General features: G+C 42.2%; 1 long non-coding RNA gene across 5 annotated transcripts in view; it reads right to left on the bottom strand.

Moving 5' to 3' along the window:
- LOC122198516 overlaps window positions 1-23,635 on the bottom strand; it is a 44,347-nt gene extending 20,712 nt beyond the window's left edge. For 4 of the 5 annotated variants that reach the window (XR_006193029.1, XR_006193026.1, XR_006193027.1 and 1 more), the window contains exons 1-3: window positions 23,228-23,635; window positions 9,774-10,085; window positions 7,044-7,105 (exon numbers count right to left, since the gene is read on the bottom strand). This is a non-coding gene — a long non-coding RNA (uncharacterized LOC122198516). Of the gene's footprint in view, window positions 1-5,397; window positions 5,556-7,043; window positions 7,106-9,773; window positions 10,086-23,227 lie in introns of those variants that run through there. The other variant, XR_006193030.1, reaches the window with a different exon arrangement.
- Window positions 23,636-24,179: the final 544 nt, after the last annotated feature.

Below are 24,179 nucleotides of genomic sequence, written 5' to 3'. Positions count from 1 at the left end.
ATTGATAAACGAGTTGGTTTGCCTCCATCGCTTTCTCCTCACAGTAAGTACTATCAAAAACCTCATAAATCATTCCAAACCTCCCAGGCTCGTCTTTGTATCACAAAGGAAGCCCTGCACCACTCCGAAGCCTTCTATTTATCTTGCATACACTGTGTGCATTTCCATTATTTATATTTTTTCCAAAAAGCAATGATTCCCCAGCTACCTGAGACAGACATTTTATTCTTTGTGCTATAAGGAGTGGGAGAGAGAAGAGTAGAGGTGGAGAAGCAGGCGGAGAAAGCCAGACTTGGATTCTGAAATGCATGACAATGAGGGAGAGGGAAAATTTGGAGGCAGGGAAGATAAAGCAATTTGATTAATACTGATTAAACGCTTATCCAGTACTGAGTGTGCCACTGCCTGCTAGAATGACTACCTGGTTGTGCCATGGGCACCTGATAATCACAAAGTCCCAGATTGAGCTTGTTACCTGCTACTGTTGTGCCCCTCCCCTCCCCCCATTGTGAAGGATACCACCATCCATGCAGGGATTTTCACGTATTATCTCATTCAACCCTCGTATCTTTTTGTCAACTAGAAATTATCACTCTTGGTTAACAGATGAGAACACTGAGTTTCAGAGAGGAAAAGGGTGATAGGGTGCTAGAGTTTCCGTAACAAAATACTACAGACGGGGTGGATTAAACAACAGAAATTATTTTCTCACAGTTCTGGAGGCTGAGAAGTCCAAAATCAATGTGGTAGTAAGCTTGGTTTCTCCTGAGATCTCTCTCCTTGCTTCACACATGACCTTGTCTCTATGCACCCGAATCCCTCGTATCACCTGTTCTTAAAGAGACACCTGTCTTATTGGATTATGTCCAGCCACATAAACTTATTTGATTTTAATTACCTCTTTAAAGGTTCTATCTCCAAATAGTCATATTGTAAGGTAGTGGGGGTTAGGACTTCAACATATGAATTTAGGGAGACACAATTCAGTCCGTAATGCCAAAGGACACACTCAGCACGATTCCAAAACATCTTTTTCTGCTCTCCTTTACTTACTTTTCAGAATAGATGTAGATGGTAAATTGAGAGGAGGGGAGACTTCAGGGCTTGGAGGATTCGGTGTGATAGGCATGTCATACTCAGGTCTGCATTCAGTGGCCACAGAATTGGCCGCTGATATTCGCTAAGTGCCTATCGTAGTCCAGGTACTTTTTCTAGGTGTAGGCAATATAAAAGTGAGCAAAAGAAACCGAGTCGTTGCACATTGACAGCGCAATCCATACTCAAAGTATTAAATGCACAAGTAAATGAAAAATGTACACTAACGTTCAAATAAATCACCCCTGGGGTGAGCTGTGTGGAGCAGAAGCTGAGGTCTGTGGTGTCATGGGAGTGTGGCCGCGGGGCAAGCCCAGTCTGGGAGGATGCAGTGGCTGCTTGTGGTGCCTTGTGGCTCCCCTGCAGGGCAGGTCGCTGGATCCCCAGTCCTGTGGCTGGCTTTCTGCTGAGTCTTTCTGCAGGAATTGCTATCAGTCACAGAAAGTCTTCTCACACAAGGTACGCCGTCCCACATTCAACGACTGATCTGTGTTGGGAGGAAGGGGTGGTTGGGTCTCAAGAACTGACCTCCTCTCCTTACCTCCTGATGCTCAAGATAGGACACCTCCAAAGGACTGTCCCAGCTCCAGGGTGACTTTGGAATTAGCCGAGCTCTCAATTGCAAATGCCTCACGGTTCAGCTCCTCCCCCTGTCCAGTCTCCTTCTGCCACTCCTCACGGGGGTTGATTCCCAAGGACTCCCCAGTACACTTGCTTAATGCAAACTTTCATTTCAGATTCTGTTTTTCTGGGAATTCAGGATCAGTTTGCCGGCGCTACCATAACAAAGTACCCCTGGGTGGCTTTAACAGAAGTTTATTGCCTCATAGTTCTGGAGGCGGGAAGGCTGAACTCAAGCTGTCTAAAGTGTTGGTTTCTTCTGAGGCATCAGAAGAGCATCTGAGGGGGTCTCTCCTTCGCTTGCAGATGGCCACCTTCTTATTTCTCTTCGTATCATCTTCTCTTTGTGTGGCCCCTTTTTATAAGGACACCAGTCATACTGGATTGAGGCCCACCCCTAAAGACCTCATTTTAACTTGATTACCTTTGTCAAAACACTTATCTCTAAATAAGGTGAGATTCTGAGGTACTGGCAGTTAGGACTTCAACATATGAATTGGGGGGGGGGCACAGATCGACCCATAACATTGCCTAACTCGGAAGACTTTTCTGGGAAGCAGCATTTGAAGAATGGGTTGTGTGGGTAAAGATAGGGGCAGTGAACAAGGATTGTGAGAGGAGTCCCAGGGAGAGGGAATATTCTAAGTAAAGACAAGAGGGGGGTGGGAGTGGGACACAGCCAAACACATACACTTCATGCTGAGGAACTTGAGGCTGCAGGAAGGGTCCTGACCATTCACACACAAGCCATTCACTGCCCATCCCAGCAGGAGCTGACTGCCAGGGTAATACTCAACAGAGTATCCCGGGGCTTGCCAAGTAAAGATGTTGCTCCTTGAAGATTGTAGATTTGCTTCTGTGTGCATCATGACTTAGGCAATAGCTGGGTTTGGCTGGACCAGAAGAAGTGAGATTTAGGTTGGAGTCAAAATATATACCAAAAGGATCTTCGAACTCTATGAATGAGTAGAGTCAGGCAAGGAGAGAAGCTGCCATGAGGACACAGTCAGAGTGGAGAGCAGTACTTAGAGAAGAAGCTGGACAAACGGGACTATTTATAACTAAGGCTGAGGATGCCTGGGGTTCCCCCCACCAAGCCCTGAAAGGAGAAAGAAGCGGAGGAGGAGGGATTAAGCCAGATTACCTCTACTTGACAGTTTTGCCTTCTCCTGATACCCACTGAAAGACACTGGCTACAAGATAAGGACTTTTCACCATTAGGTAATATGGAATAAACTGTCAGAAGAGGCCAGACCAAAACTACCCAAATAAGAACAACACCAAGCAGAGGGGTGGGGGTGGGGTGGGAGGGACTCAATCTTAGCTTTATTCTATTCTGAGCCTTTGGTACACAACACAGAGTCTGCACATGGTAGGAATATGAGGGATACTTGAATATTTGTCTCTTTTCGGGCACGTAAGAGGACATCCCAAGGATACCAAGAGTTTCCAGGTGAATCCTCTGAGGCTGTCCCCAGACTGGGAGAACTTCCCCTGGAAAGGGGGAGACTATCACAGTTTACTTCATTTTCAGGTCTTTTCAATGCCAATTTCGTTTTTGATAATTTATGGCTGCCTGAGGCTTTTCAGTAAGGAGACTGAGATCGCATAGTACACAGATCTTGGAGTTTAATAGCTCTTCTCCAAGAATGAAATCATATTCTTTCTAAAAATTATCTAAAATACTTGGCTTAATTACACAAGGAGAGCATGCTCCCTGGGAAGATGTGGATATTTTTAGAGCATGTGTTTTGAATTTTATATTTTTGGTTCTATTTACCTGGCTAAGTCACATTTTTAACTTTCCTTACCTTCTACCTCTAAACCTTAGGTTTCTTGTTTCTTGGAGGAGGTTTGCTTAGAAGAGTACACAGAATGCAAATATTCCCATCATTAAACTGCTACACTATTTATCAGACCCACTGTTTGCTGGGTTTTGTATTGAGTGGCATCATAACATCGAGAAATTGTCAGGCCAGCTGAATTCTTCACCCCAAAAGGCAGCTCTGAGTAAATAAAGTATAAAGACACCGCTGGAGGCCTGTAGAATGTTTTTTGCCTTTCCTTTAACAGAGGGCTTTCGGCAACTCTAATAAGAGAGCAGAGAGAGAGGTCGGGCCTCCCCAAGGTCTTCTGGGGGAGAAAGTCTGGCAGAAGTAGGAGCTGCTGAGAGCTCACAGAAAGTGGCAGAGGTGAGTGAAAGACTAAGGGTGCAGATGAACAGATTGCCCAGACCTGAGAACATGGATTGAGGAAGAAGCATGCCGGAGATTTTTTACTGGATGTTAGCCATTGACAATTTCACCTTGTTGAGTGCTGGATATTTTTGTATTCCTATAAGAATTTGTGGGATTTGTTCTGGGACATGAGCAAGTTACCTAGAACTAGTTTGATCTTTCTGGGCCTTGATTTTAAGGTATTTTAGGTGGGATTATGGCAGCATTTATTCCAGAACTAATTTTCCTCCTCTCTTGAGGCAAATACTTCTTCAGTACTCAGATGCCTTGTGGATTTTGAGGTTTTCCACTCTAGCCAGTGGGATCAGACACTATTTCCTGCTCTATGGAAGCCCCAGCTGTGTTTTCTTTCACGCTTTTGGTTGGCTCATTTACTGGCCCAGAATTTCCTCTCCTACATGTGCCAATCAGCAGGAAGCTGAAGACCATCTATAGACACCTAGAGGTCTCAGTGAGTGCAACTTTCTCCTCTCTGCCACTCTGCCCTGAAAACCCTAGCTGCCTTTGCAACCCAAGACTCCCCACCACATATCCTCAACTCAGAGAGGCTACAGGACACCTGCATTTCACCTTCCTATACCATAGCTTGACCATCCTCTCCAATAAGCTGGGCAATCATAGCACTTCCTGTCCTTCCTTACTGATGTCCATTGTCTTGGTTGTGTCATATATTTTGTCCAGGCTCCTTTTTTTTCAGGTGGAAATGTAAATCTTACCCTTATTACTCCATCTTTGGCTGGAGTGGAAGTCAGCTCTATGTTCATTTGCTTTTATGAGGAAGTCCTGAGCCAGCTTAGGTCACCCTGTCTTGACAAAATTCCACAGCAGATTTCATTTCTTCACATTGCCTGATCATTCTGTTTAGTTAATAAACAGAAAAGAGTCCACAGGATCTCTGCTGATTAACTTTTCTGTTCATGGTGATACTCTTTCTGAAAAAAATCAGTGCTAGCTAGTAGTGTTTAAGTAATAAAACAGAGACAGACTAAAGTGTCTTTAGTTAGACAAACGTCTAACTGCCTCTTCCACTGATGCTGTCAGCAAAATAGCAAGGGTGACAGATGAGATATGTTAAGAAAGAGACTTTCAATTTATATTATGCCTACCTCTGTACTCTGTTACAAGGAGAATGCATTTTCTTGTAATTTAAAAAAAGAACTGGAAATAATAAAGGACACCATAAATGGCAGTAATATCTGATCGACAAGACCATCGTATTAATTAAAACGATAGGCATGCTCTTAAAGATGGAGTTATAATTTAGTCCATCTTTCCACCATTCCAAGTACGGAGCAATCATATTCTAAATAGCCAATTCACAGATAATACAATCTGTCTTCTACAAAGGTCCAGTTTGCTGTCTTTCTTTTCTGCAAAACCTTGGGAGCATTCCTAAGGGCCCAGTAGGGTTCTGCAAGAATAGTTTGGAATTCCTTAAATGTACATGGACACTGAAGTATAGATTTCCACTGAACGACCTTTGATTGGGCAAACCTCAAAAATGTTGCTGAAGGAAAAATTTAGGCCATCTTTAAAATGGATGGGTACATGGATTCATGATGTAACTTGTTGAGGAGAGATGAGGGAAGGAAGATATAAAGCCTAGTTAGAAAGAAAAAAAGTCAACTTGGTGATTAATATTTACTGCATGCATGCAATTAACCCTAAATTAGCCATTACCTCTAATTCTTTGAATTTCTGGGTCATATCTCATTTTGGTTTTCTCAACTCCTTCCATAATCTTTGAACAGGTATCATAAGCAGGCATATAGCACATTTATTACTTTTCCTTGTTCCTATGGGCAAAGATTGCTAATCGTACTCTTTCTATCTGACCCTGAAAATGGCCCCAGAATCCTTCTCAACACAACAGTCTGGGCAGCCAGAAAATTCAGTCATAGTTGGCATAAAATCCAAAACTTCTTTCCCATCCTATGAAGTTTTCAAAGTTCATTTAGAAGACTCATCCAATAACCTAGCCCTGCAATTCTTATACCTCCTTATTATACTAATATAATTAATTCTTTTCCACTTCAGCCACCCACTCTCCGCCTAGAAACTCATCAGTTGGAATAGTTGCCTAATATCCTTCTAGGTGATAACAATTTTCAATCTTTCCAATGCTTTCATGACTCCACTTCCTCTGCCCTTATTCTTTGACCATGGCGGCTCCATTTTATCCGGAAGTTCCTCTCATGGCTTTTTTTTCCAACCCTGAAGCCTGTGGTAAGAGCCTAAACTACTCTCTGCTAGCATTTTCAAATTCTTTGCCACTGTCCATTCCCTTGTCTTTTGCTATGCTCATCCAACAAAATATGGTACTAGATTTGTGTTATAGTTTCCTTTTTCCTTCTCCAAGAAGTTGAGCACTGATGGAAAAAATCCTATGACCACACAGACTTATGCAATCACAAACTTATGGCACCAAACCTCAGCCAGGCTCTCAGTGTTGCCAGTCAATTCTTGTACTTGACTTTGATCAACAACTTCCTCTCTTATCCTCACCGACTCGAATTTTCTCCATTTTCTTTAAAACTCTTAATCCCTCCATCCTCAGAAAATAATCTTCTCTGTTAATTTACTGCAAAAATCAAAGAAATAGCATTTTTCTGATCTCTTCAGCTTTCTGAGCTATACCTGCAAATATGTCTATAGCAGTGCCTACCCTTACCATCAGTATGCAGACTGTGGTAAATGGCACTGACCCATTTATGTAAGAATATGGTAACAGTTATTCTTACGTGCTTGCTGAGAATCCCCAAAGGCTTGTTGATTGACTTCACCTGAATTCTTATTACCAACTTCAGCTGTACCTCCGTGGTTACCCACAAACCCTGGGATCTGCTTAGGGCATATTTGCCTCTCTCAGGTCCCCAAGACTACTTTAGCACCTCGTGCCTTCTGAGCAGAAGGGGACACTCTGATTCTTAGGTGTCCTCTTTGATGTCTCCTTTCCGTTCCCCTAGAGCTCTTCCTTTATGACTGTCACTGAAGAAGTAACTCCGTCCCTGTGACAGCTATTTCCACCTGTCCAGCTATTTCCCTGGATAGTCTTTCCATCTATGGTTTTGCACCCTATCCATCACTTACTTTCTCTATCATCAGCACCTTTCAGTCTCTCTGTATTGTCTTCTTATTGAAGTCCCTCAAGCCTGAAAAGTAAAATAGAATAAAAATTTAAACTTCCTACTTAATTAAATTACTTCTTCATTGTTCCCTTTTTTTCATCAGAAAACACTTTGCAAAGCTTCACTATTACTCTCCATTTCTCTAAAATCTATTTGTTTCCTAACCTCTTACTGAAACTTGTCCCCTGAAGGTTAACAGTGAGTAACCCACAAAGCTGAGAGTCTCTGTGCTATTATCTACCCAAACCCCACTTGAAATATCTGTAATTTTTTTTATCGTCCCCTTTTCAAAAAGACTTTTTTTTTATGCTAAAATAAAATATGCATACAAACTGTGCATACTACATAAATATACAGCTTGATGGATTGCTTCCCAGGACAAGAAATTAAATAATGCTGGTACCTCAGATATGGGCTGTGACCCTTCCAGTCCCATCCCCACCCTCCTAAAGGCAACCACTACCTTGACTTTTATGTCAATTGCTTCTTTGTTTGTCTCAATTCTTTTACCACTAGGGTGCATCCCTAAATAGTTTTGTCTGTTTTTGAACTTTATATAAATGCAACCACACACTACATACATTTTTGGATCTGGCTTCTTTCACTCAATGTTATATTTGTGAGATTTGTCTGCCATCTTGCTTTCAAATGTAGTTGATTCATTTTTGTTGCTCTTATAGTGTTCCACACAATATACCACAATTTATTTATACATTTTCCTGCTGATGGTCATCTGGGTTGTTTTCAGATGGAAATAGTATGAATACTGCTGCTATAAACATTTTTGTACATGTCTTCTGATGCGTGGCACCCACATTTCTTTTGAGGATATGCCTAAGAATGAAATTACTGAGTAATAGATTGCATGTATCTATCACTTCAGAAAACAATGCCAACATGTTCTCCAATATGTTTGTTCTAGTTTACACGCTCGCCAGCAATATATAAGTTCCCACAGTTCTAAATCCTCACCGAAACTTGGCATAGTCCATTTTGTAAATTTCTGCCATAGAAGTAGATGCGTGTTTTTAACTTGCTTTCCCATTATTACTAATTGGAATCTTTCATACATTTTTGGACATCTGGATAATGCATTTTTATGAAGTACCTTTTCAAGTCTTTGCCTGAATTGCTTTTCCTTTTGTATTTGCAGTAGTTTTTTAAATAGTCTGCATCATGTCCAGTGACAGTCATGTGTGCTGCCAACATCTTCTCTGTGCCTCATCTTTTCCCTCTCTTAATGGTTACGTTTGAAGAACAGCATTTTTTTTTTTTTAATTTGCAATGACATTGCTCTATCTTTTCCTTAATGGCTAGTGTTTTCAGTCTCCCCTCCTTATTCTGGAAGTCCTTTCTTTTCAATGTCTCTGGGACGCTGCAATTTCTCAATTCTCTTCTCCTTTGCAAGGACCTGTCTCAGTTTCCCTTGTGGCTATATCCTCATGCGAGGGCTGCCTTCTGCCTCTTTGCTCCACACTTTCCCCCCTCACTTTCACCTCTGGGAGGGTGCACCCCCTCCCTGGCACCAGGAAAGCACCTCCTTGTACTGAGTGGTCCAATGCAGCAGTTCCGTGGCACAGCATCTGCCAACCAAGTTCTCAACATCAGGTGTTATACTGGGGCCAGGGCTATCAAGGTGAACATCACACAGTCTCTTCCTTTGGGCCAACCACCAAATAGAGTAGCCTATAAGCTGGTCACACTGATGTCTCAAACACTCCAAAATCAACAGTTGTCCATTTCCCAGCATGCTGTCACTGCTGAGATAATGGCACCATCATATTTAAGCACCCAAAGTATGAGGATCTTCCTAGACTCCTCCTTCCTCATGTTCATCTAATTTCCAGTGTCGCTTTGAACCCTACACTTTCAACTTCCATCTTCTATTTTTTCCATTCTCACTGGTGGACCTCACATTTAGTTCCCTAACAGGCTTCCCATGGAGCACTGAGTTAGCCTCCTCACTAACGTCTGTCCATCCAGTCTCTTCCCTCTCACTCCGCCACTCAATTTTCATTGGGTCATTTTACCTTGGGCACAGGCTTTCAATGATCATCTGAATTACTCTCTTATGCCTCCTATTTCCCTGAAATCTCTTTGAAGGCAAGGCTAAACCGTGTCTTGCTCATCTTCATGAAAGACTTACTGGTTTTACCAGGTAACATAAACCTTGAGGTTCTCAGGACTTCATAAGTAACTGGATTTGATTGACCTGGGCACTACACAGCACAATAATGTTGATGACTAAGGGCGAAAATGTTTGGCTTCAGCTCTAAGTGCCATGGAGGCAAGAAGCACTTGAGAAAATCTCACTGTGGCTTTCGCAGTGGATCCAAGAAAATCCTCTCCTCTCTCAATGTTATCACATCCTTCAAAACTTTGTGATTCTGGATTACATTTCATCAGGATACTTTTTCCTGTTCTGAGAAGATGAGAAACACCAGGATGATTCATTTATGTTGTTCACTTTGTCAAAAATCTTCCATGAACAACTCTTTATAGCCCGGCATTCAAGCTCCTTAGGTTTTGACCCCAATCTACTCTAACAGCTTAATCTCCTAGTTAGCATGCCTAATACCAAATCAGATGTCTGGCCATGCCCCCTCTGTGTTCCATGCTTTCTGGCTTGTTATTAGGCTGTCATGTCCCCTTACAAAGCTTCATGCAACATCTCACCATGTCCAAATCTTACCTCTCATTCAAATTTCAGCTCAAATGCCCGCATTTCCCTAAGGTTTCATTGAGGTCTCCAGCCAGAAGCACATATTCCTTCTCTGAACCTCCAGCATTTAATTTTCACTTGCAGCCCCACCAATCACTCTTCCTTTTTGCTGAATGTTGTGGAATCACTTGTCCTCTTAGTCTACAAAGCTGTGTCTTACTCGTCTTTGTGTTCCTCCCAGCCCTGTCAATGCTTCCCACACAGCAGATGTTCAGTAGGTATTTGTTGCATGATCAAGATATTGATTGAGGACACATTATGGGCAAAGCTCAGTGGTAAGCTCTGTAGAAAATACATAAACAAATATAATTCCATTTCTGCTCAAAACACTTATAATCTAATAGGCATTTACATAAATACTAACATAGTGAATACTGGTTTGTTATACATTACATACACAAGGTTCAAAATACTGTATTTTGTCCTGAAGCCAGTCTTTCTAACTTGCAAAACAACACACATAGACCCTTTGAAAGGAAAGAAACTAATTGCACGTCATCAGGATTTACTTGAATTATTCTTACACGATGCTACTTCGATAAGAAAAGACTTAAAGCCTACGTGTATAGCTCTTGATACCAATAAAATCAAAACTCATTTCCAACTTATAATCAAGAAGAATTATTTTTTATTGCATTAGCTCATTCATACCACAAACTGCTTTTAACCAGTCAGGAGGAACTTGGTAGAAAGTGATGCTGGGTCAAGGAGACGTTGGACTCTCAGGACTCACGGCAAAAGCTTCTGCCCGCTAAGCGCTGCTTGGGATCACTCATTCCTGGGAACTAGAGCTTCAGACTGGGGTACATCAGTCTGCACCTCCAGTTACAGCAATGAATGAGGAACAGAAGTGGCAGAGGCAGCCAAACAGAGGAGACGCTTAAGATCAGGGACTCTAGAACTATGAAGAATTGAAAAAGCCAGAATGGATCTCAGGACGCATGTGAAAAGAGCCCCTCCGAAGAATGTTCTTGGGGAACATTTATTCTGAGTCTTTACTCTTTGCTGGGCCCTTTGCTAAACACTTGCCATTCATTCCACATTTAATCTTCACAGTAGATGTAGGCACTATCATCAGCCCAATTTTATAAATCAGGAAATGAGCACCAAGGAAACTCCACAACTGGTCCAAAGTCACAAAGCTGGCAAGTGAGAGAGCCTGAACTTGCACCCAGGTTTGCCTGACGCCGGAGTCTGAGCCTGTAACTAATATGCAGGACCACCCCTTGGCTGGCCTCCTGGTCTAGTGGCCCCACGCATTTGTTTTCTTTTCTTTTGAAAGGCAGCAGGGAAATGTTACCAGGAAAGTAAACCCCAGGCACTCAGCAGTCAGCATCAAGCATGCCTTGTGCTCTCCCAGGCAATGTAGAAAGGGGAGTGGGAGAGCAGGGTTGGAGTGTCTTCAAGAGGGGGCCTAGGGTAAGTCATGCTCACAGGATCTGAATCTTAGAAGGACTTCCTGAGGGTTCTCTCTTGGAACATTTGGTTTCAACTCTAGATATCCTCTGAGCTTGTATTGTGTGCCTAGCCTTGCGCTTAGTGGTGGTTTAATTCAGAATTTTTGAACTATCCCAGAGGTTACTATAGCTCTGATGATATGAGCATGGTATCATGGATGAGCAGTATGTGTTGGATGTATAAGAGAAAGGTCTGGGGTTTGATAAGCTAGTGTTTACAAGAGCCATTTAGGGAAGCGTGAAGGAAACCCTCTCCCCATGTGTGGGTGCTAACACCGATCTATATGTTCACACTAAGAACAATTTTGATAAATTGGTAATATGCCTTTATATGTCTCTCAAAAGCACGTATTTAAAACTCACTGAGTGCATAAAACCTAAGGTATACAGATTTCATATCAGTACTAGCTATGGCCTCTCCACCTCTCTCTGGTTGACAGTACAGCTGAGGAGACATGAAGATTTCAGCTTACAGACCAACGTAAACAACTCAGATTGAAAATGGCACCAGCCGCTCCTAAAAGTTACTGTCCCCACAGATAAGGCTAGTTGCAGATTATGTAAAGGAACTAGGTAGGCAGAGGAACATTGGTGTTCTCCTTACCCCTCTCCCAAATCTTTCCCTTGCGTCCACAAAGCCAGGTTGCAAGACAGATATCTGATTAAAACACTCATTCCTTTTAGATTTTCAGTTCCATGGGACCCAGAATGGACTCATCGTGGTGGTAAGGGCCTGATACCTAAGTGTCCTAGAGGCCCCAAAGGATTAAGAATCAATAGACTTTGCCCTTGAGGATAGAGACTGTGTTTGGGTCATCATCATTCATTACCTGGGGCAGTGTCCAGCACATAGCAGCTGCTTAATAAATGTTGGTTAATGAATGAATACATGATGGAGGGACTTCAAAAGCTTAATGAACATAGCGTGGTAGCCAAGCAATGGGTAGGAGGATGGGAAAAACTTGGTAGCACTTGCCAGGAGTTTCTGATGCTTATTAATGATGCTTGACTAACAGATTCAAAGCAGATAACTGGGTTCCACCAGAGGCCTCATGCTGCTGCCTCTTTCTGGAGCAGGTGCCATCCCACTCTCTGATCACAGCAGGAAAGCAGAAGAAAAAAAACGATATTTTGCCTGAGGCCATTTTTAGAAGATGAGAGAGAATAGAATCATTGCTGCCTGTCACTGCTGCTTGTTCAATTTGAACGAGCAAGATTCAGGAATGAGCAAGCCATTAGTGGAAAAAAAAAAAAAAAAAGTCAGTGTGAATTGCCCAGACAAGAACTGCCGTGTGATGTTTTGAAACGTGGTTTGGGTAAGACTCAAATTCGGCTTGCATTATCATTACTGTTTTGGGACGTTTTGTTGTCCATTTTAGCTTACTTGTCTCACTTTCTACCTCAAAAAAGTACTGAGAAGTCTCCTACTAGTCTATTCAAAGATTTAGAAAGTAAATATCTCACTCTCCCCAAAAGGGAGTTTTGAATATAAAATAAGATATGACAAGGTATTTTTCCTCCTTTAGATGCACAAGCAAATTTGCTTTGGTATTTATACATTTCGTAACCTGTGATACACATTCAAAGAGAAAGCAGCAGCCCGCCAGGGATTTGCTCACGTGAAAAGTGCAGTTATTACATTAACTCAATTAGCTCTGCATTAGAATCTGTTCTCCTGGAAGAAACTGAGCAATAACACATAAAATCACTGTAATCTGAGGTCCTGAGCAGCATCTTGGGTTTCAAAATGACTCACAGAAAAATAACAAGCACCCCAAAACTCACAAATTGGGACCAAAATATTTTCTCCATAATTCTTCCAATATGGTGGGATAACAAGATTGTAGTAGTGGCCATAAAAATAATGACTAATTTAAGATGTTTGTAACACAGAACAAGAGGGGAAATGTTCCCCAATTTTTGAGTCAATTGACAATAGCTTGCAAGAATTGCCAAGTAAAACTGAGGATTTCAAATCATCATTAAATGTTACTGAATTATTTTTCTTATTTACTCATTTGCCCTGGAATTTATTGGTAACATTTGTATACCTACATTTACGTTACCAATGGCAAATAAATCCATTTGGGGAGCAAAATGACAATGATTCATCCTTTGCATATATAAGCAATGTGTACATAAAAGTATATGTGTACGCATTAGTCTGCACATGCATACACATATATGGATATACACACATGTACATTACATTTATATACATATACGTGTGCATTCTTTTTATCATACCCCCTTCTGAGTACACTATGAGGACAAATTGTCCTACAGAGCCACAGTACTGGGATAAGATATACTTGGAATGCCACAGTCATCATTTTATTCAAGTTTTGTTGTCTTTTCTCCCTCTCGGAAACTTCTGGAAGAATTATACATGCAAACCCACAATACCAAGAAATTGTTGGTCAGAAATAAATGGCCACAATGAAACCACCCCACTGATGAACTCTGACTTTCTTTACAGCTTCTTTAAACGAAAACAAGAGGATTGCATTAGTGTATCGGCTTTGCAATTTCTTCACAAATTAAAAATCCTCTTTTATTTTCCCTCCAGCAGATCTGAAACTTCCGCATGCCTGGTATCTAAATCAGTTTTCTGATAGAGATGAGTACAGGCAAGTTTTGAAGCAGCTCAGTTCAAGACAAGAAAGAAGTGATCACCTTTCACCCGCATAAAAATACCCATTCTAAAATGTGCTGATTTGACAACAATAATAATTGCTATGGGTTGAACTGTACCCCTCAAAAGATATGTTGAAGTCCTACCCCCTGGTACCCATGAATTTTACTGTGTTTGGAAATAAGGTCATTGCAGATGTAATTAGTTAAGAGGAGGTCATACTGGAGTGGGGTGGGCCCTTAATACAGTATGACTGCTGTCCTTGGAAGAAGACGAGAAGAAACACAGACACAGACGGAAGACAGCCAATGTGGAGATGGAGGCAGAGACTGGAGCTATGTTTCCACAATCCGAGGAGTGCCTGGAGGTACTGGGCGCCGGAGGAGGCAAGGAAGTTTCCTCCCCCAGAAACTTTGGAAAGAGCATGGCCCTGCCAACGGAATTCTAGCCTCCGTAATTGTTAGAGAAAAAAAATGTTTTATTGTTTTAAGCCACCCAGTTTGTGGTATTTTGTTCCAGCAGTCCTAGGACACTAAAAGAATGATTATAGTGATGATATTAATAACAAGAACAATGTCCCATATAGTGAGTGTTTTTTCCTATGTGCCGGTAACAATTTCAAGTGCTTTATATGTATTGACTTATGGTAGTTACTGCTTATTGCTCTCCACTTCCCAGCTGAGGTAGCAGGCGTAGAAAGCAAAGGAAAGCTTGACTGGAATGTGCAGGGGGGAATTTGTTTTCTGGTAAATGGAAGAAACTCTCCAAGGAGGCTTCAAGAGTAGGCATCTTTCTGCCACAGGCCTCCTGGGAGGAGCGTGGGATAGGGTATCGGGAGATGCTGCCTCTGGCCTTGACTTTGCTACAAACTGCCATGTGGTATTTCTAGGGTATCCATTTCCTCATCTGTAAAGTGAAGGAGATTGGACGCTCTCAGAGGTGCCTCCTAGCCCGAAAACTCCACTGGAGTGGAGATTCTACCGGAAGCTTGTGATTTCAGAGATCAAAGAATAGTGACTTGCTAGGGGCTGAGAGGTAAAGGAGGAGGGGTTAGACCCTCCGCAAGACTGGCTGTGCAAATTCTCAGGACATGAGGCTCTGGTTTTCCATGGAGGCCTGTGGACAAGTACCAAGGTGTGGCTCTGCTCCTCTATCCCCAAGGCTGAGGGACTGACAGGCCACTGATGCTGGGGACCCTGAATGGCCAACACTGGTGATCCTCTATCCTTTACCGCACAGGCCTCAGCTTGTTGGGGGGAGATGTGTGACCTCAAGGGGCAGGGATTTTCCCAGGGAGGCAGCAGGAACGGAAGGCCAGTGGGGACATGTCTGCAAAGCTTGATTCCCAATTGGGAGACTTGAAAACAATGGCTGTTCAACCTCTTCCTGTATTTCTAACCGATTCCATTACGTGACTCCAGGTCTACGGAGTCCTAACAGAGGAAATTCTAGAGGGTCATGGCCACACCTCCTGGCAATGCCCGTTTGATCTCCCAGAAAACCTACAGTACCAGACAAATTATCTTAAAATGTGGAAAATTCGAAAAGCCTCAGATTTGTCACCATAGGGTGGGCTGTGATGCTGGGCCCTGCAAATACCTCCTCCCATTCACTCACCAGCAGATCAACCTCACTGAAGTTTTAGATGGTCTAATGCCATCCGTTTTGCACTCTGGCCCCGTACAAAGTTAGAGTACACAAAACCAGTGTTTTCAAGGGGATGAAACCAGTCGGGTAAGAGGCATATTGGAGCATAAACAATATATAGGCAGGTAGAATACTGCAGCAAAACCTGGATGTTGAATCCAGCCTTATCTTGTTTAGAAGGTAATTTTTAAGCCAACACAGGAAACATGAAGTCAGGTTTAGCTGTCACAGGCTACACCGTTCTCTTGCTTGGCTATGTAGGAAAACTGGAGTCTGTTTCCATAGGATTTCTCCTCCAGCTTTCCACAGAGGCCGTAGAACATAATCATGTAGGCTCTAGAATCAGACTGCCTACCTTAGACTCCCAGATGTACTGCTTACTAGTTCTGGAAGCTTGGAAAGTTACTGGCCTTCTCTGGGTCTTGGTTTCTACATCTATAAAATGGAGCCTAAAGGCACTATCTTTTTCATGGATGTTGTGGGTTAAATTTTGTCCCTCCAACACTCATATGTTGAAGTCCTAACTCCCAGCATCCCAGAATGTGACCTTATTTGGAAGTAGGGTCATTACAGATGTAATTAGTTAAGATAAGGTCATACTGGAGTAGAGTGGGCCCCTCATCCAATATGACTAATGTCCTTATAAAAAGAACACCAAGTGAAAAGAAAGAAATATGCACACAGAGGGAAGACAATGTGAAGAAATACAGGGAGAAAAAGGCCACCTGCAAGCCAACCAGAGGGGCCTGGAACAGACCCTTCCCTCACAGCCCTCAGAAGGAACCATCCCCCACCCCCAACACCTTGATTTGGGACTTCTAGCCTCCATAGTTGTGAGGTAATAAATCTTTGTTGTCTAAGACACTTTGTTTGTGGTACTGTGTTAGGGCAGCCGTAGCACATTAGTACAAGGGGAGATTAGTGAGAATTCAATGAGCTATTGCATGTAACGAACGTTAAATGGATCCTGGCACCGTATGAGAGCAGAGCACAGCAGACGCGGCTTTTGCTTGTTGATACATTAGACTTCAAGGAAGTGGGGGAACAAGGTTCAAATCCCACATTTAGACCCAAAGAAGCTTCAGGATATTTCCCCATGTTCTCCAGTGGCTACACCTCTCTGACCTAGCTCTGCTCACACAATTTGTTGTTAGTTTAATTTTACTTAAAAAATCGATTCATGGGATGCGGGGGGTGCTCAGTTGGTTGGCTGGGCGTCAGACTTTTGATTTAGGCTCAGGTCATGACTTCATGATTCAGGAGGCAGTGCCCTGCTGTGTTGACAGCACTGAGCCTGCTTGGGATTCTCTCTTTCCCTCTCTCTCTCTGCCCTTCCCCCACTCTCTCTTTCTTTCTCTCTCTCTCAAAATAAATACACAAATTAAAAAAAAATTGATTCATGTTCTCCAAAGAACATTCTAATTTTCAGAAAGAATAAAAACATAAAAGCAATCTGCTTTAATTGCTCACTTCTCAGAGGCAGCCAATTTTGCCATATTTATTTTCTATCTTTTTGATGCTTTTCTTATACAATTGGCTTTATTCTCTCCATACACACAGTGCAGTGCCCTGTTTTTTAGTTTTCCATGCCACTCAAGCACTTCATAAGTGTAACTTTTAATAGCCACATCACAGTCCGTCTTATGCAGATGCATGGCTTATTTCCAGCATCCTTCTGTTGGTGCTCATGTACTGTATATCTTTTCACTTCCAGATTGCTTTCTTCTTGTGCCTGAAGTCAGTACCTTGAAAACTGAGTTTCTCCTCACACCTCACCCTCTTGTCCACACTAATGTCTTTCTCTCCTCTCCTCATACTGCCTCTCTCAATCTCAGCTTTATACATTTACATTTATAATGGCTTTTCATTAATACCACATTTGCAGTCAAAATGAGTTTTTTCGCCTTCTACATCTTATTCGCTGTCCGCAATAACCCTCTGGGATAAAGCAGGAAACATAGAAGCTAAAACTCAGAGAAGTGATTTGCCCAAAGTCACTTAACCAGAAAACACCTGTCCAGTGTCTACATCAGACCACTCTAATGATGGTTCCTTTGGATCCGTGTTTTAAAAAGCTACATGAAATACAAAAACATTTAGGAAAACCATTGTTTATGTTTATAGGCTCTACGGAGGGTTTTAAAAATAAAGAAAAACAAAATAATTGACACAGATAAACTTTAGCAAAGACCTTTAAGGGGCATAAAGTGGTTACGTGTGGTTTTTCAAACCTCCTCAGCAAGTACTACACTAGCATCAACATTCAATTCCCCACCATGCTTTAAACTGACCCCCATCCTTTTTTAAATAAGCAAAATACCCTATTTGTTAGTGAGTGTTGAGGATTGTCTCCTGTGACCTCCAGCTATATTAAGTTCTCTCGCTGCAGAGGAATAATGCCCTTCCTGATCACCCCATTAGCTACATCTTTCCAGGTTTAAAAAGCAGCTTTGTTCAATTATGAGGTCAGATTTCCCCCTTGTGCAGGTCTTTCTGGGGCCAATGGGCTTCCTGAGGAGTGTGAAGATAACCAGATTTCCTGGGGCTTCCTCCCATCCCAGATGGTGTTCCCAAAACATCATCTCTGAATTTTATGTTTCCTTTAGTGAAAGAAAAAAAATGAAACATCTCAATCTATGTATGCCTAGAGATTAAAAGCCTTGTGCTTGACCTTGATTTTATCAGTTTTTCAGGACAGTGTTATTAAAACACACACCTATTTCAATAGCTGGAAGAATGCTAGCGTTTTTTGGTAACAATAGCAAGCACCTTTATAGTGCCTGTCACATGGTAGGCACTGTTCTGAGCAGTTTTATGAATTCATTTAATCCTCAAAACAACCCTGTAAGGTGCATTCGATTATTGCCCCATTTTACAGATTGGCAAACTGAGGCGCAAAGTTATTTGGCTTGCCCTAAATTACACATACAAGCAAGAGCCTGAGGGAGAATTTGTAGACACTCCGTGTCCAGTCTGTGATGCCACTTGCCACACTGTGCTGACCTCTCTCGGGCACTGTGCCAATCACTTCATATGTCCTGTCTTATTTAACCTTCACATAGTGTAAGGGGTGATGTCACCTCCGTTTTACAGTTGAAGAAAGTGAGACTCAGTAGGTCCAAGCATCTTGTCCGGACCCCACATTGGCAACCTCAGAGAGAAGTTGTCCATTTGCCTTTCTTATTTCTTTGGTATATAAAGCTATTGATACAGTGATAAACATTTCAGAAAATGATCTGAATACTGATCATAGGATCTTTCTAGAAATAAAGTGGTACAGTCAATTAAAAAAAAAAGTCTAAATAAGGCTGCTCTGCCACTGCATTTCTCCTTAGAAAGTAACTTTTACCACCACCACACAAAGCTGAGCAAGTCCCCAGGGAGCTGGGGAGCAAGGGGGATTGATGGCCATCTGCAAATAGATACCAGAGAGAGAGAAACACTTTAAGGATGGGCTATTATTTTCAGATTAGGTAGAAAAACAGAGGTGGTGAGACAACTACTGAGAGAGTCTTTGAACTTGACCTGAGGCAGGAAGTAAAGTTCAGTCTAATCACTTAATAAAAGGCATTCATCAAAGGGACCCAATCTTACACGGTTATTTCCCACAGGCATCTTGCCCTGGTGGAAAAACAAGCTTGGTTTCCAAATTGTTTTAAGCTTGCATACGAGAGCAATGGGGAGCTTGATTTGGGAGGTAATGAGACCACCAAAGGAAATGAGAGCCATTAGTTGAGGCACAGTGAAAGCATGGAGCGGTTGGTAAAGGAAAATGGTGTTTGTGGAGCTCTGGGTGGGGGGCAAAGGCAGGGACGAAGAGAACAAGAGGGAGTGGTAACTCCTGAGATTGGTAGCAGGAAACTGGAAGATTCTTAAGCACGGAGGAAGATGTTTTTTAATACAACTTTACAAAATGAGGACATAGGTTATTTTTCAGTTTATATCAGGGAGGGTTTCATGTGGAAACAACTTCTCAGCTACAGCTCAGAAGCACAGATCCTTTGGGTGTTTTATTACACTCCAGGGGGTGCTGTTGCAAATAAGCTAGATTTCTTTATGAGCTCATTGGTGCTGTGGATACCTAGGCATGCATTGTGGCTCCATCCATGCTAACCGGACCAGCAGTCGGCTTGGAATTCAATACTGTAATTTCTCTTCTTTAAGATTTCCTCCCAAGCCACCCCAGTCAGTCACGCTTTCTACTCCAAGGAAGCAGGAACCATTCTTAGCAAGAAATATTGACCCTTAAACATTTCAGGACTGACTCATGTCCCATTCCTCACACATGGTTCTTTGCCCCTGTTCCAGCAATCTGTCCCAGAGAACTGAGAGGCTTCCAGGGAGTTGGGGGTGGGGGTGGGGGGGTGGAGCAGGGGTAGGGGCACTACTTATTGGACACAGACAGAAATGAAAGATAATGCAATACATAACTTTCATGTGACCATAGATCCTTGTGCTTTGGGGAAGGAGCAAGAGAATAACAAAAACACTGTTTTCCAAATGTGTGTGGTTGGACTCTGAGTCATCCGGAACCTGATATAAAGTCGAAGTGTTTGGAGAGGCCCTCGGTGGTATTTCAGCTGACCCATTGTTTCCATCCTTATGGGGTCTGGTCGGTTACTTGACAAATGTTAATTGAATGATGACCACAGAGAGAAAAAGCCAGAAATGTGATTAAAAGTCCCCTAAGGAATGCACTAGCCACTGAAGCTGCAGGATTTAAGATTTTGATTTTTAGAAACATGTAGTGTGTTCAGGGGCACAAGCCAGAGAACCAACTCTCATGGAATCATAATGCTCAAACGGGCTGTGTAAGGTCCTTTATTGTCCATCCTTAACTTCGAATGTGACTTTCAAAGCATCCAAGGAGACAGTTTCCTTCATTTCACAAACTTTACTCTTTCTATTGAGAATTAAGAGACAATTCTCCTTGTCCTTTGTCCTGTTTTTCATATTCTCTCTTGAATTTTACAGTTCTTTTCTTGACTAGAGCCAACATCTTTATCTTATATTCAATGTTTAGAACAACCTTTCCTTAATAATTTGGTGTTTTCCTGAATACACACTACAAAGATTAATATTCATTAATTGATATTTATTAATTTATTCATTTTGGATCCTATCCCTGGATCCCACTGATTTCAAAAATGGCTTCACACTGTTGACCCCTATTCAAACCACAACTATTTCCTATTATTCTCTTACTTTGTAGCTTGCAGTTTAGGGAGCTGCCTTAGGTTTACTATCAGGGATTTTCTCCAGTTTCCAATCCCACTTTTTTTCTGGTTGTTTTATGGTCACATATCCCAGATTGTGAGATACCTAGTTGCCTCACACAGGAATTCACAAACTCAGGTTGCAGATGCTAGAAACCACACTTCTCCAAGGACACCCGTCTGCCCCTTGAAGCAGAACATAAATCCCAATATTATTATCTTTGCACAGAACAGTCAGCCTGTGAAATATTGTAATAAAGGTAACATAAAATTAAAAAGCAGACTAAGGGAACATAAAGGAATGTGAGAATCCCCTATCTCTGGATTTACTGTGAAATTCAGCTGTCATTCCATTACACTCCATTAGGTGATCTCCAAAAAAGAGCCATCATACAGAAAGGAAACGAGAAATAAGATAACATTTTCTCCTCAACTGCTTGTGTGTTTCAGCAGTAAAAACAATAGTTACTACTTGAGAACTTCTTAAATGCTCTGCATCGCACTTACTACTTTACATGCATTAACTTACTAAACAAATTCTAATAGGCTCAGGTTGTAGGCGGTTCATCCCTTTTCACAATGCAATAATTGGGTTAAACAGCTTGCTCAGGGTTGCATGGTTACTAAATCCTTAGGCCAGGACTCTGCCTTGGGTATGCCTGACTCCCAAGTTCACACACTTGACCACCAGGCTTTCAACTCCTATGCTTCATGGACTGTGAAATCTTGTCTCATGATTAACAAACAAAAAAATCGACTTGCTCCCACAGGATCTTCCCAAAAGAAAACGAACCTGACCTAAGCAGATGTTCTGTGTATTCTGACAGTTCAGTGGGCATCCTGCCCCTTGCCTACGTTGGTAGGAAGCCAGGGACGAGTGCACCATATAGAGTCACATCATATGATCATTTCCCACCAGCACAGGCCCTGCTGTCTCATGATCAAAGGCACAGACCCCACCGGCTTTATTCTCTGCCTTCCCAGAGTCCCACCACAACCTGCAGTGTTCAGGCCGCCCGAGATTTCCTCTGCCTTCCGGTTATCACCTGACGGCCCCCAGGAAGTCCCTTCCAACATTGATAACAAGATCCTCTGGGAAGTGGAATCACTGTTGCTGAGTGTTGTCTATGCACCAGGAACTTTGCCAGATATTTTGCTTAGGCATTTAATAATAAGCTAATGGTAATAATAATAGTGAGATAATGCGTGTACAGTGCAGGATTCAGAGTCAAATACGGGTTTCAATCCAGGCTTTGCTACTTTCGAACTGTAAGACCTGGAGCAAGTTAGTTATCTGAATCTCATCTGTAAAATGAGGATAATAGAGTTCTTGTGAGGACTGAATAAGATACAGTAGTTCCCCCTTATCTGTGGTTTCACTTTCCATGGTTTTGGTTACCCACAGTCAGCTGTGGTCGGGGAGTCTCCTCCTTCTGACTCAAGGTCAGAAGGTCAATAGTAGCCTAATGCTCATGGCGGTGCCTGTGTCCTTCACCTCACTTCATCTCGTCGTGTGGACATTCGATCATCTCACACCATCACAAGAAGAAGGGTGAGTGCAGCACAAGAAGAGATTTTGGAAGAGACCACACCCATATAACTTTTATCACAGCATGTTGTTATAATTGTTTTCTCGTATTGTGAGCTGTGGTTGTCCATTTCTTACTGGGCCTGATTTACAAATTAAGCTTTATCATAAGTATGTATGTAGAGGGAAAATGTAGTATATATAAGGTTCAGTATTAACTTCAGTTTCAGGCATCCACTGGGGGGTCTTGGAAAATATCGGCCACAGATAAGGGGGGCTACTGGGGTGTATAAAAACCCCTAACAAGTGCCTGGCCCATAGTAGGTACTGAATAACTGTTGAAACTCGAGGATTGAAAAGTAAGTTAAAACTGAGATTTAAGCATCAGTACAACACCAAGAGTGAATCATAATGTAAACTATGGATGTGCCAATGTAGGTTCATCAATTGTAACAAATGTACCACTCTGGTGGGGGATGTTGGCAACAGGGGAGGCTGTGCATTGGGAGTGGGGGTTTGATGGGAAATCTCTGTATCTTCCACTCAGTTTTGCTGTGGACTTAAAACAGCACTAAAAAATAGTATATTCACACACAAAAAAATTGTCTTTCAGAACTCACATCTCGTTTGCAAAGAAAAATCTCAGTTATCTATGTATTTTTTGGTCTGTTGAAAGATTATCTATAACTTGTATAAATAAAGTTTATCTTGGGGTGCCTGGGTGGCTCAGTCGGTTAAGTGGCCGACTTTGGCTCGGGTCATGATCTCGCAGTCCGTGAGCTCGAGCCCTGCGTCGGGCTCTGTGCTGACAGCTCAAAGCCTGGAGCCCGTTTCAGATTCTGTGTCTCCCTCTCTCTGACCCTCCCCCGTTCATGCTCTGTCTCTCTCTGTCTCAAAAATAAATAAATGTTAAAAAAAATTAAAAATAAAGTTTATCTTACCGTTGGGCCTCTATGTAGGAAAAACTGTAATGAAACTTCATTAATTCTTATTTACAGAAATTAGACATTCCAGGCTGCCATCCAGGTTTTTAAAGTTTTTTTTCGCGGCACATGTCACCACACATTGCTTCCTGCTGGCCAGATAGAAGACGGTGTGGTACAGACATGGGTCTCCAACCTGGTGAGGGTACAGCCTAGACACCGGGACTTTGAAACTCTCTAGTGATTCCCATAATTAGCAGCCAAGTTGTCAAAGCACTGGTCCAGGGACAGCCTGGTCACAGCTCTGGTGCTTGCTGGCTGTGTGGCCTGGGTAAGTCACATGGCCTCTCTGAGGCTTTGTTCTTTTATCTATAAATTGAGATAAAAATGGGGGCGCCTGGGTGGCTCAGTTGGGTAAGCCTCCTATTCTTGACTTCAGCTCAGGTCATAATGTCACAGTTGGTGAGTTCTAGCCCCACGCTGGACTCTGTGTTGACAGGGCAGAGCCCGCATGGGGTTCTCTCCCTCCCTCTCGCTGCCCCTCTCCCTCTCATGTTCTCTCTGTCTCAAAAAAAACACTAAAAAAAATTGAGATAAAAATAACTACACTTCAGGGTTGTTTCAAGATTAGAAATATATGTAAAATATCCAATGCCAGTTTCAATATATAATAGCCACTTTTAACAGTTTTATTGAGACATAATTTTCATAGAATAAAGGTCACCTGTTTTAAATGTACGATTTGCTGAGTTTTGGCAAGTATATATAGTTTTGTAACCACCCCTCAATCAAGACATAGGTAGGTCTTAGCTTTGCACAATAGTATGGAACCATAAAAATGACCATGCAAGCTGAGACCATGCAAAGTGATTTTAAATAAATGATGGGAAGAATTTTTATTGTTCCATGACCTACAAAAATTTTTGCCAAAATACTAAAACCTCTTCTAAAGTCCATTATAAATGAATAG

The sequence above is a fragment of the Panthera leo genome, chromosome C2 (assembly GCF_018350215.1).
Source record: "Panthera leo isolate Ple1 chromosome C2, P.leo_Ple1_pat1.1, whole genome shotgun sequence".
Taxonomy (NCBI): domain Eukaryota; kingdom Metazoa; phylum Chordata; class Mammalia; order Carnivora; family Felidae; genus Panthera; species Panthera leo.
The sequence above is the reverse complement of the archived record's forward strand: the minus strand, read 5'-3'. Positions and strand labels throughout refer to the sequence as shown.